The sequence below is a fragment of the Chrysochloris asiatica genome, unplaced genomic scaffold (assembly GCF_000296735.1).
Source record: "Chrysochloris asiatica unplaced genomic scaffold, ChrAsi1.0 scaffold00062, whole genome shotgun sequence".
Classification (NCBI taxonomy): Eukaryota; Metazoa; Chordata; class Mammalia; order Afrosoricida; family Chrysochloridae; genus Chrysochloris; species Chrysochloris asiatica.
Genome location: NW_006408580.1, coordinates 2,298,163 through 2,304,578, shown reverse-complemented (window position 1 = coordinate 2,304,578; position 6,416 = coordinate 2,298,163). Strand labels below are relative to the sequence as shown.

Here is a 6,416-nt window from a genome sequence, read left to right as displayed (position 1 = left end):
CCAACAGGAAAAATACAAAACAATAACAGCAGTCCGACTGACTACTGCAAGAACAAGCAAGTTGCTTGCCCAGGAGACATCAAGGCAAGTGGTTGGGTCCCCTCAGGGCAAACCCCCTTCCAAGACTAAGACTCAAGGGGAATACACAAGCAGACATGCACTCTCACTGGTGAGCACATTGGTCTCCGTTAAGGAGAAGCGAGGGAAAAACAAGAATGAAGCTATGAACTAAGTCTGACCACATTCAATAGACTCCTGTGAAACTGGGTGGAGACCTGGTTGGCCAACAGTACAGCAAGACCAGGGGACTCCTGGGCCCAGGGTCACTGACATAGCCACAGAGTACTAGAGTGGAGAGTGAAGCATGCAGCTGATAAGAAGTGAGGACATATGCATAAGAACACCCACACTTGCAAATAATACCACTTGACCTGGCTTCAATGGCTGGATGATCAGGACTCAACTAGAAGAAGAAAGAAGAGGGGGAAAAAAGAGTAATCTGATACGACTTGATAAACTTTACCTACATCTATGGATACAGTAGCTCAAAAGAGGGAACAAATCTTTACAGTGAGGATCATTCCCACCCCTTCAATAAACAGGGTAGACAGGGATGGGCAACTTGGACATTGACTACCAAAATGGGTGGTGGGCTACAAAGGCAAGAAGTTACTGGCTTACAAGCTTTCAAGAGGGAACCTAGATCCAGAGGGTGTGAGGAAGGTAGAATCTCCACTGAGTAGTATCCAATATGTCCGGGAGAGGCTGAGGAAAGAAGAGGGGGAGAGGACTCATGTGCTACAATAGTGTATAATTGCTATCAGGACTGACTGTGAGGGTTGGAAATGTAAAGGTAGACATTTTGTAGCAAAAGGAGGGGAGTGGTTTACTTTGCAGTCCAGGAGCAGAGGTCCCTGGGACCATCAAGGATGAAGAGCTGAGTGTGGGACGACCCTACCCAGAGAAACAGTGACGCCAGAGATAGAGGCAGAGACAACAACTTAGAGAGATGGAGCAGCTGGGGACTCTAGACCCAGAGAGGGAGAGGGTCTGTGTGCTGACAACAGAGGGGAAGGCTTGCAGGGTATATACCCTTTGGTTGTTTGATGGTGCATGGAGGGGATTATAACCATGGTAGTGAAACGATATACAATAGGATGAATATAAAACTAATGTTCTCACATGTAAACTATCACATAATTCACAATAAAACATTGTTTTAAAAATGTGCACAGCACAGAGGACTAGAGTGGAGAGCAAAGCGGCCAGCTTATAAGAAGAGGGTGGACAGACGCAAGAACACTAACACTTGCAGATGATACCCACTTGACCTGGCTTCAATGACTGGATGATCAGGACTCAACCCGAAGATGAAAGAAAAGGAAAAAAGCGTCATCTGATACAATTTGATAAACTTGACCTATACCTATAAATGTAGTAGCTCAAAAGAGGAAACAACTCCCTGCTGCAAGAATTATTCCCACCTCCTCCACACAAAGAGTAGACAGGGATGGGCAACTTGAACACTGGCTACCCAAAATGGGGGAAGGGATACAAAGGTAAGAAGTGACTGGCTTACAAGCTTTCAGGGCAGGGAGGATGGTAGAGTCTCCAGTGAGTAGTATCCAACCTGTCTAGGAAGGGCTGATGAAAAGAAATGCAGATGGGTCTCTTATGATGCAATAGTGAATAATTGTTATCAGGACTGATTGTGAGAATTGGAAATGTAAAGGTAGACATTTTATTGCAAGGAGGGGAGTGATTAACCTTTCAGTCTAGGAGTGGAGGGCCCTGGGACCACAATGGAGAAAAGCGGCGAGCAGGACCCTACCCAGAGAAGCAGTGAGGCCTGAGATGGAGACAGAGAAGATGACATGAAGAGATGGAGTGGCTGGGGACTTGAGATCCAGAGAGGGAAAGGGGCTGTGTGCTGAGGACCGTGAGGGTGGGGGCTTGCAGGGTATACCCTTTGATTGGGTGAAGATTGCGGACGAGTTGGTAACTATGGCAATGAAACGATGTATGATAGAATGAATGTAAAACTAATGTTCTCCCATGTAAACTATCACACAATACACAATAAAATAAAACATTTAAAAAAAGAAAGAAAAAAAAAGGACCAATCCTTGGAGAAGGACATCATGCTTGAGAAAGTGTAAGGTCAATGAAAAAGAGGAAGACACCCCCCGCCCCACACACACACAGCAAGATTAACTGACACAGTGGCAGCAACAATGGGCTCCACAGAACAATAATTGTGAGGCTGGTGCAGGACCAGGCAGTATTTCGTTCTGTTGTGCATAAGGTCGCTATGAGTTGGAACAGACTGGACAGCACCTAACAGCAACAATTGATGGCCTCTGAAAATGTGAGACAAAAAAGGCCTGGTTTGTTAAAGACACCAGTGATTCCATTTCTATTATAGCAGCACTAGATATGTAAGACAGTAGGCGTGGTGTCAAATCAGCCCAGTCTTGTCCTAATCACAAATGCAATCTCTCCTCAGCCGAAACTTGCTGATGAAAGACTGCCCCTAGGACAGAAAGGAGAGAGATTGGTCTGGGAGGTTGCTGTTCCCAAAGCATAACTGAAAAGCTCTGACTCACTTTGCTACAGCCTCAGGATGCAGCCATGAGGAGAAGCTTCCAGATGGCAGCAAGACTAGGCCACCACAGAGCCCTGCTCGGTGCCCATCGAATCCTGCCCAGACACCACCCTGCTTCAGCTTTTGGATCCTCCACGGACATCCTGGTCTCCAGATTCTTTCCAAAGAAGACAGACTTCAAGGATTTTGCCCTCCCCAATGCTAGCTGGTGTCCAGACATGCTAAGCATGTACCAGGAATTTCTAGAGAAGACGAAGGCCAACGGCTGGATCAAGCTGCCCTCCTTCAAGTCCAACAGAGAGCAAGCACATCCAGGGGCTCAAGCTTCCGTTTGGGTTAGAAGTCACCTCGGACAAAAAAGACTGACACATCTTCACCAGGTGCATCCAAGTGGAAGGACAAGGATACGAGTATGTCATCTTTTTCCACCCGTCCCAGAAAAAGTTCGTCTGTCTTTTCCAACCAGGCCCCTACTTGGAAGGAGGGTCCCTGGCAGCCATGATGGATGAGACTTTCTCTAAAACTGCCTACCTGGCTGGAGAAGGGTTGCTCACACTCAGCCTCAACTTCAGGTTCAAAAATCTGATCCCAGTGGGCTCTAAGGCTGTGCTGAACATCAAAGTAGAAAAAATTGAAGACCAGAAGATCTACATCTCCTGTATCGCTCAGAGCAGAGACCAGCAGACAATTTATGCCAAGTCCTCAGCTGTTTTCCTTCAGCTGCAGTTGGAAGAGGAGTCATCACAGTAGCAGTCACTCAGCCTGCAGGAGGGCCTACCTCTGACCAGCCAGGCTGCCTGGGACCCACCACAGAACCAGGAGGGGTCCCCAGAAAATGACTGGTAAAGTGAAAGAGAGCTCTTTCCTCTGACTCAATAAAGTCTCACAGCCCCATTTAAAAAAAAAAAAAATGTGCACAGGATATGAACAGACACATTACCAAAGAAGACATTTAGACAGCCAACAGACATATGAAGAAATGTTCATGATCATTAGCCATTGTTGTTGTTACGTGCCATCAAGTTGGTACCAACTCATAGCGACCATATGCACAGCAGAATGAAACACTACCCGATCCTGGATCAAATCACGTTTGAGAACATTGATGCTGATACTTAGCCAATCCATCTCGTTGGGAGTCTTCCTCTTTTTCCCTGACCCTCCACCTTACCAAACATGATATCCTTCTCCAGCGACTGGTCCCTCCTGACAATATGTCCAAAGTATGAGAGATAAAGTTTGACCATCATGGCCTCCAAGGAACACTCTGGCTGCACCTCTTCCAACACAGATCTGTTGGTTCTTTTGGCAGCCCATGCACTTTCAATATTCTCCTCCAGTATCATAACTCAAATGCATCAATTCTTCTACAGTCTTCCTTATTTACTGTCCAGGTTTCACATGCATATGAGGTTATTGAAAATACCATGGCCTGGGTCAGACGCACCTTAGTCTTCAAGGTGACATCTTTGTTCTTCAACACTTTAAAAAGGTCTTGTGCAGCAGATTTGCCTAATGCAATACGTTGTTTGATTTCTTTTTTTAAAAAAAATGTTTTATTGTGAATTATGTGATAGTTTACATGGGAGAACATTAGATTTACATTCATCCTATTGTATGTCATTTCATTGCCATCATTACAATCTCCTCCACACATCATCAACCAATCAAAGGGTATACCCTACAAGCCTGCCCCCTGGTTGTCAGCACACAGCCCCTCTCCCTCTCTGGATCTAAAGTCCCTAGCTGCTCAATCTCTCCATGTCATCCTCTCTGCCTCCATCTCAGGTATCACTGCTTCTCTGAGTAGGGTCCTGCTCTCTGCTATTCTTCCTTCATGGTCCCAGAGACCTCCACTCCTAGACTGCAAAGTTAATCATTCCCCTCCTTGCTACAATACGTCTACCTTTACATTTCCAACCCTAACACTCAGTCCTGACAACAATTATTCACTATTGTAGCACAAGAGACCTATCCACATTTCCTTTCATCAGCCCTGCCTAGACAGATTGGGTACTAGTCAGTGGAGATTCTACCTTCCTCCACACCCTCTGGATCTAGGTTCCCTCTTGAAAGCTTGTAAGCCAGTCACTTCTTGCCTTTGTAGCCCCCAATTTTGGTAGCCAATGTCCAAGTTGCCCATCCCTGTCTACTCTGTGTATGGAGGGGGTGGGAATGATCCTTCCTGTAAAGATTTCTTCCCTCTTTTGAGCTACTGCATCCATAGGTGTAGGTGTAGGTCAAGTTCATCAAATTGTATCAGATTACTCTTTTTTTCCTCTTCTATCTTCTTCTAGTTGAGCTCTAATCATCCAGTCATTGAAGCCAAGTCAAGTGGGTATTATCTGCAAGTGTGGGGGTTCTTGTGCATATGCCCTTTCTTCTTATCAGCTGGATGCTTCACTCTCCACTCTACTCCTCTGTGGCTATGTCACTGACTCTGGGCCCTAGAGTCCCCAGGTCTTGCTACACTGCTGGCCAACCAGGTCTCCACCACGGTTCACAGGAGTCTGTTGAACATTGTAGGGCTCAGCTTGCAGCTTCATTGCTGTTTTTCCCTCACTTCCCCTTATCGTTGATGAATATGGTCACCAATCAGAGCATGTATTACCATTGAGTCTTAATCTTGGAAGGGATTTTGCTCTGAGGGGACCCGACCACAGGCCTTGATGTCTCCTGGGTAATCAACTTGCTTGTTTTTGTAGTAATCAGTCAGTCTGCTTATATTGTATTGTATTTTTCCTGTCAGTCTTTCTTTCAAGAAGTATTTTCTGTTCTTCTGGCCACTCCAGGCTGGTCTGCCTGTCCTTGCAAGTGAAAATTTCCCACCTCTGAAGATTCTGGATGCTGTTCAGGATTCCACCTATAGTCTTATGTAATGAAGAGGCTCCTCAGGAAGCCTCCTTCACTGGGCACATTGTAACCCCATTTTAGGTATTCCAATCAGTTATAGGCAGAAGACAGAATTACAAGCCTTCCAGTGTTTGATTTCTTGACTGCTGCTTCCATGAGTGTTGATAGTTGATCCAAGAAGAATAAAGTCCTTGACAACTTCAATCTTTTCTCCATTGATAAGAATGCTGTTTATTTGTCCATTAGCCATTGTTGTTGTTGTTGTTGTTAGGTGCCATTGAGTTGATATCGACCCATAGTGAACTTATGCACAACAGAATGAAACACTGCCTGATCCTGAGACAACCTCACTACTATTGCCATGCTTGAGTCCATTGATGCTGTCACTTGGCCAATCCATCTCTTTGGAGATCTTCCTCTTTTTCTCTGACCCTCCACTTTACCAAACATGATATCCTTCTCCAGCGACTGGTCCCTCCTAACAATTTGTTCGAAGTATGAGAGGCAAAGTTGGGCCATCTTGCACTCCAAGGAGCACTCTGGCTGCACTTTTCCCAAAATGGATCTATTGGTTCTTTTGGCAGCCCATGGCACTTCCAGTATTCTCCTCCAACACCATAACTCAAATGTATCAATTATTCTACAGTCTTCCTTATTCACTGTCAGGCTTTTGCATGCATATGAGGTTATTGAAAATATGTTGTTTGATTTCTTGACTGCTGCTTCCATGTGTGTTGATAGTTGATCCAAGAAGAATGAACTTCTTGACAAGCTCAATCTTTTCTCCATTGATAAGAATGTTGTTTATTGGTCCAGTGGTGAGGATTTTTGTTTTCTTCACATTGAGATGTAATCCATACTGAAGGCTGTGCTCTTTCACCTTCATCAGTAAATGTTTTAAGTCCTCTTCACTTTCAGCAAACAAGGTTGTATCATCTGCATATTGCAGGTTGTTAAT

General features: G+C 45.1%; 1 pseudogene; it reads left to right on the top strand.

The window, feature by feature from the left end:
* Positions 1-2,631: 2,631 nt before the first annotated feature.
* On the top strand, positions 2,632-3,355 carry LOC102832125 (annotated as a pseudogene).
* Positions 3,356-6,416: the final 3,061 nt, after the last annotated feature.